This window comes from Cervus canadensis, chromosome 2, assembly GCF_019320065.1.
Source record: "Cervus canadensis isolate Bull #8, Minnesota chromosome 2, ASM1932006v1, whole genome shotgun sequence".
NCBI lineage: Eukaryota > Metazoa > Chordata > Mammalia > Artiodactyla > Cervidae > Cervus > Cervus canadensis.
The window spans coordinates 64,210,084-64,225,373 of NC_057387.1; the positions used below are offsets into that span (position 1 = coordinate 64,210,084).

The 15,290-nt window shown below is 36.8% G+C and overlaps 1 protein-coding gene and 1 pseudogene across 1 annotated transcript in view; one reads left to right on the forward strand and one right to left on the reverse strand.

The window, feature by feature from the left end:
* Positions 1-15,290, reverse strand: part of ST6GALNAC5 (ST6 N-acetylgalactosaminide alpha-2,6-sialyltransferase 5) — a 198,746-nt gene that overhangs the window by 175,061 nt on the left and 8,395 nt on the right. The gene's annotated exons all lie outside the window — the stretch shown is intronic.
* Positions 1-15,290, forward strand: part of LOC122437363 — an 82,782-nt pseudogene that overhangs the window by 60,650 nt on the left and 6,842 nt on the right.

Genomic DNA, 15,290 nt, shown 5'->3' on the forward strand with positions numbered 1-15,290 from the left:
TTTAATTCTCCTCTGCTAATGCCCCTGCCTTCATTTTGCTCACCTCTTCTTACATTTTACACCATTTTATGTCTCAATGTGCCATCACACAATTTCATCTTTCTCTGGTGGGAGGAATGGAATGCAAGTCTGTCCATTCATCCTTCTGTCTGTCCATTCCTTCCTCTCTCCCTCCTTTCCTTCTCTATTAACAAGGTTTTACTAAAGCTATTTTCTGAGTGCTGGGTCTCCAAAGCTCCCAAAATCCATAAATGGAGGATCTACATTTTTCTATTGTGATAGTCCCCATGCTTGCCAAGACTACAGGTGTAAATTAAAGAGTGAACACATGAATAATACTTAGAACAAAATCGTGCTTTCTAGGAAACTCATGTGCTTGGGGCTACAGCAAAGAATCTGGACCTTCGAGCAAATGCTACTGACAATAAACAAGTTATAATGAATGACTGACATGTGTTGATTCATTTTGAGGAACAGCCTATAAAGCAGCTAAAGGTACCCACTACTTCATTGCATATTTAATCCTCTTCCCTTTTTTGCACAACTGGGCAGACTCGAGTGGAACTTAAAATGAGAGGTCTCATTATGTGTGCTGAAGGTACCATGTATATTTTATGATAGTTCATTTGTTTGTAGCTTAAAATATTTCAAATATATTTTTGATTTTGATAAGGGGATTTTTTTCCCCCTTAGTTTCTCTGTCATCAGCTACAAGTGACCCTTTTCCTTTAAAAAGATGTGATTGTGTGGTGTTACTTATGGATCTTCTGTTTCTTCAGCTTAGACATGCAACAATAATCTCATTATTTAGAAATGAGATAAGTTTGGGTAGAATATTCAAAATATATTCAGATGTTTCTAGACTTAAAGGAAAATTCTGAGATACTGCTTTTGCTCTATTCATACACATATAGGCTATTCATAAAGATGAGTATCAGAAACCCTGTTTATCTTTACTGCCTATAAATAATGGTGACTGCTTTCCAGGGTAAATGGAAAAATCACTGTGACTAAAATAAACAAAAATCCTAAACACAGTCCTCTCTATTTAAGATCTATCTATGCTTTTGCTTATTGCAAAAGGCAATCATTTGAAACAACAACAAAAAACCAAAGAAGCCCAAAATAGCAGTAGCAACAATAAAAGAGGCAGAGTCATTTTTTTTTTCTTTTTCTGTCCCTAGTAACACTCTCATGGGAATAGTTTTATTTGGACTATCATGTACAAGTTGTTAAATCAAACTTCCTGGAAGTGTGAGTTTTCAAAGATCCGAGAAATTTTACAATCTTTTACTTAATAGTGTACAAAGCAGAGCAGACCTCGTCTTAGTTTATATAAACTAAACAAACTCTCAGCTGCACATGCATCTTTGCAGGACTTTTGGAAATAATAGACCATGATTCTTTTCCATGACTATTGATAATCATTGTCCTTGCCAATCATAAGGATATACAAATACCTGGTATGAAACCTGGTATGACTAGTGACTATTCATATAAAATAATTGATGGAATAGAATAGAGAATTCACAAATAAATCCTTAAATTTATGAATGATTTATTTTTGACAAGGATTCCTTGGTGATTGAATGAGGAAAGAATAACGGTTTTCAACAAATAGTGCTGGGACATCTGTACGCCCACATGCAAAATGCAAAGACAAAGTTGGGTCACATATACAATTAATTCAAACGAGAATATATGTAAGAGCTAAAACTGTAAAATTCTTGTAAGAAAACAAGAGTAAATCTTTATGATCTTGCAATAGGTGATAGTTTTTTAAAATATGACACCAAAAACACAAATGATAAGAGAAAGCAATGGATAATTTAAAATCACAAAAATTAAAAACTGTTTCATTAGGTTAATGCATATAAAAACCACAATACAGGATTTCCCTAGTGGTCTGGTGGTTAGGACTCTGTACTTTCACTGTCAAGGGAGTGGGTTCAATCCCTAGTTGGGGAAGTAAGAACCCACAAACCACAGAGTGGGGCCAAAAACAAACAAACAAAAAATCACAATGAAGTACTACTTCATACCCACTAGGATAGCTAGAATAAAGAAAGACAGATGATGTTAAGTGCTGACAAGGATGTGGACAAATTCAGGAAGCTCATCCATTACTGGTAAATGGTGCAGACAGTCTTTTTGGGAAACCATTTGGTAGTTCCTCAAAAGGTTAAACCCTAAAATAAGATATGATCCAGCAGTTCCAGTCCTAAGTGTATATCCAGGAAAAATGAAAGCATGTGTTCACACAAAAACTTGTATTCAAATGTTCATTATCTTTAATAGCTGAAAGATGGAAAAACACAAATGTCAATCAACTGATGAATGGATAAATAAAATGTGGTCTATCCATACAAGGAATATTATTCAACTATAAAGAAGAAAGAAAGTCTGATATATGAATGAATCTTTAAAAATTATTCTAAATGAAAGAGGCCAGTCACAAAGGGCCAAATGTTGAATGATTTCATTTATATGAAATATCCAGAATAAGAAACTCATAGAAATAAAAAGTGGATTAATATTAGAACAATCCTAAAGGAAATCAACCCTGAATATTCACTGGAAGGACTGATGCTGAAGCTGAAGCTCCAATACTTTGGCGACCTGATGTGAAGAGCTGACTCATTGAAAAAGACCCTGACGCTGGGAAAGACTGAGGGCAGGAGGAGAAGGGGACGACAGAGGATGAGATGGTTGGATGGCATCACTGACTCAATGGACATATTTCAGCAAACTCAGGGAGATAATGATAGACAGAGAAGCCTGGAGTGCTGCAGTCCATGGGGTCGCAAAGAGTCGGACACGACTTAGCGACTGAACAATAAAAGGGAATGGGGAGAGAGGAGAATGAGAGGTAACTGCTAATGTGTATGGGGTTTCTTTAGGGGTGATGAAAATGTTCTAAAATTAGACTGTGGTATTGATGGCACTGGAGAAGGAAATGGCAACCCACTCCAGTACTCTTGCCTGGAAAATCCCATGGAGCCTGATATGCTACAGTCCATGGGGTCACAAAGAGTCGGACATGATTACGTGACTTCACTATTGAAGGCACCAGTGTGTGAGTATGCTAAAGACCACTGGATTGCAAACTTTAAAATGATGGATTATATGTATGAGTAAATCTCTTACTAAAAATCAAATCAGATTGAGACACACTTATTGAACAGCTGCTTTATTTTCTGTCTTTTCTAAATATATTGGGAGCTCCAAATTAGAGTTTTACTGCATCCCCCTAGTTCTACATACACCTAGCTGAGAGAAGAAATAAGAATTTTGTTACCAAGGGACTTTTTAAACAGCCAACTTGAAAGCATCTAAGAATGTCAGCTAGGCAAGGAGTCAGGAAGTTGATCCACCTATCTATTCCAATTGAAAAACTGATTTATATGTATATTCCAGCCAAAAGAGATAAAGACAAATCAATACATAAGAAGAAAGTTGGGGCAAAAATGATGGGAATCTTCCTTATCTGATTTAAATTGAAAGTTAGAAATTCAGTTACGGATTTTGTTTTCTTGTGGGTTCTTTGGTTTGGGGTAAGGTTGTTCTTAAACTTCTTCCTTAGTTATTCCACTTAAGGTTTTTATCCCAGTCATAGGACTAGATCTTTTAGCATTATTTTTTTAACTCTGTGCCTTAGATGAAATCTCTTGCCATGTTTGATGACTGTCTAAATTAATTACTGATACTGTTCTATTCCAACACGACTAAAATTTTTTACATGATTGGGACACTGTGCTAACAGAATGATTAAATAAAAGTATTTTTGCTTTCCACAAATAGAAGTCTGCATAATAGAGAATTTTATTGGAAAGACTTAATATTATTTGCTGCCAACCTCTCTATAAAATCTTCCACTTTCCCACTTGTGAATATCTTTTAATTATGTTTCAATTGATACATATGGTATAAACTCATCTATGTAAAAATAATATATGTAGAAAAAAGACCTTAAAGAAACATTCCAAAGATTTTACGATGGTTATGCCATCTATAGTTTAACAAAATCCCTGCAGATTTTTATTTTATCCTTCTACTTTTCTGTATTTCTAAATTAACCATAATAACCATATATTTATTTAAAAAATAATACCTCAAAATTTGCCACTGATATAAGTACTCAGATAACAAAATTCCTAAAAAAAAGTTGAATAAAATGTTTTAAAATCTTTTTTAATTAGTTCAGTTCAGTTCAGTTGCTCAGTTGTGTCCAACTCTTTGCGACCTCATGGACTGCAGCACGCCAGGCTTCCCTGTCCTTCACCATCTCCCAGAGCTTGCTCAAACTCATGTCCATCGAGTTGGTGATGCCATGTAACCATCTCATTCTCTGTTGTCCTCTACTCCTCTTGCCTTCAATCTTTCCCAGCATCAGGGTCTTTTCCAATGAGTCAGTTCTTCACATCGGGTGGCCAAAGTATTGGAGTTTCAGGTTAACAAAAAAGTAAGGGAAGTGCCCAGAGTTTGAAAATGAAGCCAGAGTAGAAATGGAGCATGATGAGTGGGCACTGAAGACAGCTGCTACTCTATCCTAAGAGTAACTTCTGGTCCCTTCACTTAGAACCTTGGATTTCAGCATCCACGTGGAGGTACAGCCATGAGGATGAGCAAGGAAGAGGAACCCCAAGGCTATTACCTTCAAGAAAAGAGTAAACTAGAAAAAGAAAATATACTCAGTGCAGGGAAGGTATAAGAAAACCTGTCTGTTCTGTCCTTGACTCTAGGTGAAGAGGGTAAACAATCTTTCTTAAGAATTCATGAAAAGCACAGAGATTTGCAGTTTACATTCACACCACTTACACGTGCAGAAGGTCAGGCCTACTACAAAGTGGTATTTCTTAGTTGGTATGGCCCCCAAGAGCTTGGCAGAAGCAAATGAAAGCTTTCTTTGGAGGAATACACTTTAACTTAGGTCACTAAGAATTTCCACAAATATAATCCAGCTGAACATAGTGTCACAATAAAAATCCACATCCACACAACCACAAAAAAAAAACACATAAATAAATGTTTCCTTGAATGAAATCAGCACAAAATGTGAAATCATACTTAGACTTCCAAAGATTTAAGATATTGGATGTATCCTATGTGGAAATAAAAGTCTATCTAAGGAAGAAGACACTATGAAAAAAGACCAGGATAATGTGGGGGAAAAATAATCTAGAAATGTTGAATAAAATGATTAAAATAAGATGTGTGGGGAAAAACACTTGATGAATGAGTTAAATAACAGACTAGACATAGCTGGGTAGAAAATAAACAAACTGAAAAATCAGAAAAAAATTAGAATTCAGCGTAGTCAAATAAACAAAGCATTACAAAGAGATAGAATGAAGGAGAGATCCTATAAAGAGATGATGGTTTAGATTGCCTAAAAAGTAATGATAACAAGTCTGATGGCAAACAGCTCAATATCAAAATGAGAGGGAGAAAACATAGGAATTAGGCCTTCAAAATAGTGAGAGAGAAAATAACTAGTGATTTTGAATTGTATTCTTTTTCCAGAGTGTAAGCAAAGATATTTTCAGAAAAACTAAAACTGTGTTTACTACCAACAGAACCTCATCAGCATAACTTCTAAAAAATTTATTTTAGGAAGAAGGATAATGGAAATCTAACTTGCAAGAAGAAATGATGAGTGAAAAAATTGGTAATATGCAGATAAATTTAAATAAACATTGATTATCTGAAACAATGATATTAATAATGCTAACATCCAATTTGTTAGGCTTAAAAAAGAGAAAATACTTCAATATAATAGTAAGATTACTGTTCGGGTTGCCCAGAGTTAGTGTTCCAATGTTTTTGAATTATCTGGAACGAGGGAAAAGATAACTTATGATTTTGGTAAGTATTCTTAAAATTTCAAGAATAACATTGAAAGAATAGAAATTGAGTATAAATTCCAAGCCAGTGTAAGTTAAAAATGGAATGAGAAAGACAACCTCCTCTCCCTCCCACACACAATCCTCCACCCATCCAGTGGAAGGGGGAGAAAGAGAAGAAAAAAAAAGCATAGAAAAAGAGATAAATAAGCCAATGTTTAAATGAAGTTAAAAAAAATAAAACCTCCAGTATATCAGTAGTATATATATATATATACATATATATATATATAAAATCACAATAAATGTAAATGAACTAAATTTAGCTCTTAAAGGAAAGTAATTATAAATTTAGATTAAAAATTAATTCCAGCTATATGCTATTCATACAGGATACACAGCATTACCCTTAATATCAGATGAGAGTGACCTCTGGTCTGGGCCCTATGCCTCAACACCTTGCAACTCAGAATGTGGTTCCTGGGCCAGTAGCTACATAGAGTGTTTGTTAGAAAGGCAGGTTCTCAGGCCTATACTCAGACCTTAAGATTCAAATCTACATTTTAATAAGATTCTCAGGTGATTCATATATACAGTAATGCTTGAGAAGCACTGCTTAAAGGGCACAGCAAGTAACAGACGATGCACAAACTGTATCAAAGTCCATCTGGACATCTCTCTCGTTGTCACAGCATCATCCATAACTGTAAACATCCACTCTTACATCTCACATCGTTAAGTCCCCAGAAAAGGTGGGGACTTTCTCCATATTTCTTGTGTTCTACCCTTGAGACAAAAGGTCACTGCGTTCAAATGTCATGAAGATATGTGAGTTGTACTGCTGCTGAGGTGGAGCTTATCACTGCTGCAGTGTGTGTGGTCTGGGGGGCAGGAAGAAGGAAGCAGGATGAAAATTTTAAATTGAGATAAAATAGAACAAATGCAAAAGAGCCTCAAGGAGGGAAAAAAACTGAAAAAATAAAGAGAAAGTCTTTAAAGAAGTAGTCTGCTTATATTTTTATTAAAAAAAGTTAGAGATAATGCAAGTGGGAGACTTTTGTCAAGCATTACCCACATAAAATCCACAAGTATGATATTACAACCTTTTCACTTAATGAAGATTTAATTATTAATCACACAATAAAATGTACAAGGTATGGATTCTGATCAAATCCATAATGTACCATCCATGTGGTACATCACATGAAATTTCTGAAATTCTTTTCTAAATGAAGATGCAACAATTACTCATTAAAGCAATTAGGATATATATGGGCCTCAACTTGCAGTCTTGTCTCAGGCCCTGCAAATATTAGGGACAGGTCTGGCTATATATAAAACATAAGCACACAAAAGACAAAAAAGTTATAGGATGAATATAGTAGGCAAAAAGATACAAAAGGCAAACATTAACCAAAATAAATCTTAATGACTATGAGCAAAATGGAAACAAAACAAACTTTAAATCATACACACTTATTGAAAAAACACATAACATGTTCACATTTAAATTAAAAATGCAATGCAAAAAATTGACAAAAATAAGCCAAAATTACATCATCACTTACATTAAAGTGATAAAATTATGGGAACATTTCCTTACTTTTCAAATAGCTTGCATCATTTTTTAACAAGTATAACTAGTGCCATTAATGACTTCTCCTTTTTATTTTTTTTTTAATTTTTGCAGGGAGGTGGGAAAATCTAGGGATAAAGTGACCTTCCATGTGTGAAGTGATAGGAGTTGGAGACTCAGGTGCTATCATAGGGATGAGAAAGGAGGGGAAAAAAAAAGAGGTACTTCAAAAAATCAGTAACAACGCCAATATTCACTGTAGCATTTTTCCCAATGGCCAAAAGGTGGAAATAACCCACATGTCAGTCAAAAGATGAGTGGATAAACAAAATGTAGCTTAGCCATAAAATGGATATTATTTAGCAATGAAAGGGAACAAAGTTCTGATCCATGCTAAAACATGGAAAAAAAGATTATGCCAAGTGAAACGTCAGACATAAAATGACGAACACTGACTGAACTCCACTTTATGAAATATGTAAAATAAGCAAATTCATAGAGACAGACAGAAAGTAGAATGGAGATTACCAGGGCCTGGAGGGAGGGAAGAATGGGGAGTTATTGCATAATGGTTACTGAGTCTATTTGGGGTAATGAAAAATTTTGAAAATAGTGATGATGATCGACATTACTGTGAATTACTGAAAATGTCACTGAATTGTAGACTTAAAAATGGTTAAAATGCCAAATTTTATGTTATACTTATGTCACCTCAATAAAAACATTTTAAAAAGTGGATTAGACAGATACAGAGAACAAACTAGTGTTACCAGTGGGGAGCGGATAGGGGAAGGGGCAAGAAGAGATAGGAGAGTAAGAGACCCAAAGTATTATGTATAAAATAAGCTAGAAGGATATATTGTACAGCACAGGGGATATAGCCAATATCTTATATACATTTATAAAATATATAGAAGTATTATAATAAATACAATATTTATAAAATAAATATTCTATTTATAATAAATAGAGTATAACCTTTAAAAACTGTAAATCACTGTATGGTACACTTATAACTTATATTGTACAGAAATTACACTTCAATTAAAAAAAATTAAGTGGGTGCCTTGTAGACAACTACAAATCAACAAAAGTGGGTCAGAAAATTTTAGTGATGCGTCAATCTAAAGGATAAAGGAAAGAGTTCAGGCACCAAAGGACTGATTTCATAAAGAGCTTACTGGCAAAGATCTTATGTTCTCCGATTCATCCCTTTACTTGGAAGCCACCAAACCAAGATGTATAAAATACATCCCCTGCCAGTTGGCTGTCATGGAAAAGGCAGGCCCTGATGTCTTTACTGACAGAATTATTCTACCCATGGACTGGAAGAATAATGAGGAGTTATGAAATTATGCCAAAGTCAAGAAATAACATTTAGCACAGATTTTAAAAATGTGAAAAAGAGTAACTCAAAGACATTGAGTACTAAAAAAAAAAAGTCAAGAAGAATAGTCATAGAATTCAACGGTTAGGTTAAAATAAGATAAAGGAACTAAAATGTTTTATAAAACTAGAAGATAAAAAAGAAATACAGAAAAGTTTGCTGATTAAGAAGGTGATATAATTATTTGTGCTGTAAATTTTCTTTTTAGGAAAGACAGTTATGTCAAATTAAATTTGTCTATGGACAAGCAATTCAAACTGTAATATATACAGACAGGGAATTAAATACTGAGTGGAAGACCAGAAAAGAAAGGCTAAAATGAGGTGAAAATCTGGAAAGGGAACACTCACTAACTACAAAGATGACGATCATCTCTGAGTCCTGGAAGCTCATAAGAGTTGGCCACCCAGCTATGCCCCCAAAATAGCAACTGATGGATTGAAGGGAATTTAGAAAGAAAGTGACAAGAAGAATTAAGGGACTGTTGTGAATGATGCATAAAACTGAAAAATCCTGGAACACATTTTGTAACTGAGCAAACAGGCAGAGGATGAAAGCATCACCACAACTAAAAAGTGGTGGAGAATCATAAGCAACAAGGAAAGAAAAATGTGTTCAGGGAATTCTCTGGTGGTCCAGTAGTTACAAGGCCATGCTTTCACTGCCAAGGGCATAGGTTTAAATCCTTGGTCAGGGGGTCAGGGAACTAAGATCCCACAAGCTCCGAAAAAAAAAAAAAAAGTGCTTATACCCTAGAAAGGGATGTACATATCTTCAGGATTAATAAATGGAGAACTTAGCACAAATATCAAGACATATTTACTAATTATTCCAACTCTAATTGGAATATATTTGGGCTTTAAGCTATTAAAAGAAATATCTTTAACTAGGATCTAACGTACAGCTCATGTCCTTTACTATACCACCACTCATATCATATTGTAAAACTATATACATATAGACCCATATAGGTTCCTCTGGTCACTCAGCTGGTAAAGAATCCGCCTGCAATGCAGGAGACCCAGTTCGATTCCTGGGTCAGGAAGATTCCCTGGAGAAGAGATAGGCTACCCATTCCAGCATTTATGGGCTTCCCTGGTAGCTCAGACAGTAAAGAATCCACCTGCAGTGTGGGAAACCTGGGTTCAATCTCTGGGTTGGGAAGATACCCTGGAGGAGGGCATGGTAAACCACCCTAGTATTCTTGCCTGCAATACTAGAGGAGCCTGGCAGACTCCATGGGGTCCATGGGGTCCATGGGGTCACAAAGAGTCAGACACTACTGAGCGACCAAGCACAGCACCCAGACCCATATATAGACTAATTGGAAAAGACCCTGACTCTGGGAAAGATTGAAGGCAGGAGGAGAGGGGAACAATAGAGCATCAGATGGTTGGATGGCATCACTGACTCAATGGAAAAGAATTTGAACAAACTCTGGGAGATGGTAAAGGACAAGAAAGCCTGGCATGCTGCAGTCCACGGGATCGCAAAGAGTCGGACACGACTTAGCGACTGAACAACAAAAGACTCATGTACCTAACATATATGAATTAAAAGCAGGGAAGAAGTACATTAAAATGTCACAGATACATATATTTGATATATATGGAAAAATGTATAAGGAAATATATTAAATTACCAACAGTAATTATGTCTTGGTAGTAAGTTTATGAATAATTCTTTTCTTGCCATTTTGAGAAACAGAGAAGATATGCATTGACAACTGGGTGGGGATAAAGTATGCTTTTCAAAAATAACACTTTGCCTCTTTTCTCTCGTTTCTTTTGCAACAGGCTATTGTGGAAATGATGCAGAAGAAGCTTTTCTCAGAGAGAAGGCATTCTATGCTCTCAAATACGGTCTGGAGGTATAGTTATCATGAGATGGTACTGAATTTTGGTGTTCACTGGTTGGCAGAATATCCTGAAGATGCAGGTCTGCCCCTGTTTCCATCCTTTACACCGTCTAAAGTGTGAAACACCATCAGGATACTCCGTGGACCCATTAAGAATGGTCTTCCACTTGGAAGATCAATTACTAATGTTGAGATTAATAACTGAGCTGCTCATCTTAGCGGGCAACCACAGTGCTCATTTCAGGGGAAAAAAAACCAGAGAATTGTGATTCTTGGTCACAGGAACTTAACGTTAGATGGATTCTTTGTCCATTGATGTTCTGTTCTTTTACAACACAGCACATCAAATCACACTCAATATAATAAGGTCAAACAACTGTGATTCCTTCATAGACACTGCAGAACCCATGATAAGCCACCCTACTCACCTTTCTGGAACCCAATCAGTATTTCATGTCTGTATGGTCAGGAAGCGTTCACCTTTAATAACAGGGAAGAAGCAACTGGTCCTATTTTTCACTCTGGTCTTTATTCCTGGTCCTGGATTTAGTTATTTCATCTTTATACTTCAGTATTGAAGGTTCATCCAGTCAGGATACCCTGTTCTCTTATAATGGCTTTCTCTGATTTTTATTTCTGAACTTTTGGATTAAAACCCCTTCAAATTTGACACAGAGCCAAAAACCACACGCAGTTGTTAGGAAGAGTGATGGGCATAATTATTTAAGGGATTCATTATGGCTTGAGTATCAAGGTGGAGCTGCTTCTTCTTTGGTAGTGGGGAACACACACAGATTCCTATAATCCCTTTTCCATGTTCCAGAAAACAAGTAGAATATCACCACTTCTAGCACTTTGTTCAAAACTTGCAACAAGTGGAATAAAAATGGAATGATCCAGCTTTATGATTTGCACTACAGAATGGAAGTACGTACTCCTTAGGTAATGGGAGACAACTTGGAACTCCCTGATGGCAGCCTGGCAGGTGCAACATTGCTGAGTAACTCAAAATATGAGCCCCATAAAACTAGAACTCATCCAGATGTATGTATTTTTTGCTTCAAATGTTTTTGCTTCAAATGTTTTTGCTTCAAATGTTTTCAGATGAATTAGGAATCAGACCCCATTTTTTCCTTCTAATGCATGGGAAATAGAATCTTTACTTTTCTTAGAAGTTGTTAACAAACTTAAGTGGTTTAAAAGAATGCCAATGGCTCTCTAACTGGGAATGAAAGGCGAGGAGACCACCTTCCACCCCATACTTCAAACAGATCTACAGCTGGTGAGATTTATTATGCAACAAAAGTCTCCTATGACAAGGTTATTCTAGAGTAAAGTCTCTCCTTGTAGAGCTGTTACCTAATAAAAAGTCTCCATCACATGTATTCCACACCCCACTGGCTCTGCTGCAGGTGGAGGGTTTAATTCCTGTCATTCGTTGCCAGTGCGCATGATGGAATCTCCATGAACAGCTTGCTGCAGCCTTAACCATCACACCATTGTTTTGCTCAAGTCAGTGTGTGGTATTAAGATGCACAGCAAGGTTCAAAATTAGACAAAGTTGGAGTGCCATCTGGGATCATCCTCAAACTCTTTTCACTAACTTTTGAGAGGCAATCTTGAACCACAAACCTTCTGCTATTCGAGAAGATGCACTCAGACTGTCTGCACCGACACAGTGGGGTGGGTGATCACAGAAACTTAAGGCAGGCACACATCTCAGATCTTTTTTAAGCATCGCTCACTCAGATCACATCTACACTCTGCTAACTGGTCCCTCTTCCTATAACCTGGGACCGCTCAGACCTGTGCCACGCCAAAGCCATGATGATCCACTGAAACACATCTGATGAAGTCACTTCTCTAATTCACCCTTTGAAGACTTCCTCAAAGCTTTCAGGATAAAAAGTTAATCTCCATAACATGCAAATCTTTCTTTCCAAATCTGTGCTGTGCTTTTATGCCTGCTTATCTGCCTGTCATATATGTAAGTTTCACAAGGTCAGGGATCATACCTTATGTGTTGCTACTTTCTGGGTCCTGAACATAATGGCAGGTCACACGATATTGTTTGATAAATGAAAGAATGAATGAATCTAGCTTCACTGCCCCTTCTACAGACTAGCCTAAAAGGTACAGGACTTTCCAAAGAGCTCATAACAAGTAAAAAGTCTGGACATGCCTCCCTGCCTTTCACAATACCATTCTACCCTCAAATAGAGGCATTCCTATTTCTCAACACCAGGTCAACCACTCTGGAAAGGTCAGCAAAAGCTGCGCTGCATTTAAAGAGGAACCAGAAATTAAAGATGTGTGTGTCACAAATGTGAAGTCCTTCTGTCCCTACTTACCATTTTTGTCATTCTTATGATAAGTCTATTAGCCAGATTTGTTCAGATCTCTTCCTATTACACATAATTAGAACAGGATTCTGTTCTGCCCAGATGTTAAAGCATCTGCCTACAGTGTGGGAGACCTGGCTTCAAACCCTGGGTCAGGAAGATCACCTGGAGAAGGAAATGACAACGCACTCCAGTATTCTTGCCTGGAAAATCCCATGGATGGTGGAACTTGGTAGGCTACAGTCCATGGGGTTGCAAAGAGGTGGACACAACTGAGCGACTCACTTTCACTTTCTGTTCACCTAATGTTCAACAAACATTTGTTGAATTTTGACATGTATGAGGTACAGTTTCAGATTCTGGAGATACTACGATGGATAAGTTTTGTTTCTGGCCTCAAGAAGGTGCAGTCTAGTAGGGGAGGCAAGCATGCAAACAAATAATTACAATATTTTGTTATTAGAGATGTGCACAGGATACAGAGACTATTTTAGCACTTACCGAGGTACACTTATTGTAACATATATTTCCTCCACTGTGATTTTCCTGTGGGTAAGGACTAGGTCCTCCCTCTCATTTCCCTCTCTGTGTCTGACACATAGTGAGTACTCACCCAATATTTGATTGACTGACTGATATGCCGTTGGCATAAGAGAATGAGGGGTTTACTCTGCATACAGGTTGTCTCTGGGAAAACTTTAGCAAGGAGATGCTTGCACTGGACTTTAATGGATGATTCGTTCCCTACCTGGTGGAAAAAAAGGAGGAAAGGCATTCCATAATGGAGGAAGAGCAGGCAAGTGTGAAACAGCAAGCCGTGTTCCCAGGGTGTGTGGAGCCTGGGCTACGTGTTGCTGTGAGAGGTGAGGCTGGAGAATTAGGCCACAAGGATCTGTCAGGCCTTGTGAGCCATCCTATGGAGTCTGAACGTGATCCTCCAGGCAATGGGAAGCCATCGGAAGTGTGCGAGGAACATGAGCAGATCTGTAAATGAGAAGCTCAGTAATGCAGTTCAGTCAGTGGAGAGGTCCCTTATGTGCAATTAATTTCCAGAATATGCTTTCTTATTTAAAAATGATTTAACTCTGCATTTCAGTCAGCCAGGGTATCTTCAGACCTGGTAAGGTTCTTAGGAACACTAAAGACATCTTCTTAGCTATTAAAAGAGAATGTAATCAAAAAGATTCCTTTTCATTCTAAGCTACAACAACTATCAAGGTTTATTTTCCATTATGGGTAAAATGGTTTTTCTTATTTGCCTCAAGTCATTCTATCTCAGAGTAAGAAGCCCATCTCAGAATCTAGGAGAAGTCAATGGTTACCTGAAGAAACTTGGTGAACTGAATCTCCCGCTGATGTTTCCTTCCCTACTGAGGGGAAGGTAATTCAGCTGAATGAGTGGTCTAGTTATGACATTTTCTGCAAATAATTAAACACCACACTCCTTTTGGCTTGGTTTACTTTTTAAAGGCAGAATCTACTCTGATTTGCAAATTATTCCAATTACATCGGTGCCATGCATTTTATGCAGCCTTTAGAGTACCCGTTGCTAAGTCAGTGGTTGGTGGGAGCTCTTTTCAACTATCTAGAGGCATATGCTCATATTCATTTCAGAATAATAAGATGTTTAAATATTTATTTCTTTCCAATAACTGGATAGGCCTAGGTTCTTCATTTTAATAAAATCTGTTCAAATAGCATTGAGTCACTGCTTAGAATATATTGGCACTGAATTTCCTTTATAGTAATGATATTCACGTCAAAGACCCATACCTTAGCCCTAGCTCTGCCACTCTGGGAAAATTGCATGACCTCTCATGAATCCCTTTTGATAATTGTGAAGTTTTTGTTCTAGCTCTAAAATTCTGAGTATGTTGAAGAGATCTGATTAGTATAAGAATGTGGAAATGAAATAGTTACAGAACTACAAATTGTGGCCTGAAAAATTGATATTTACAATATGTAGCTATTCTTTTTCAGTGACTCCAAGTGGTCATAAATGGGCTTATTTTAGAAGAAATATAAAATATTTATATAGATACACTTATGCATTCAACAAATATTTATTGATGACCCATTATATGCCAGGCTGAGGATTTAATGACAAAAAAAGAGAAAAAAATTCCCCGTCTCCAAGATTTGATTGTCAAACTGGAAAAGCAGACAATTTTAGACAAAAAATGACAATACACTAGAATTAGTATTATCGTGGGAACCTGGCGATGAAGACAAAGATACAGCTCAGATCTATCGTGGGCTGCAAGTCCGGGAAGGCTTCCCTGCT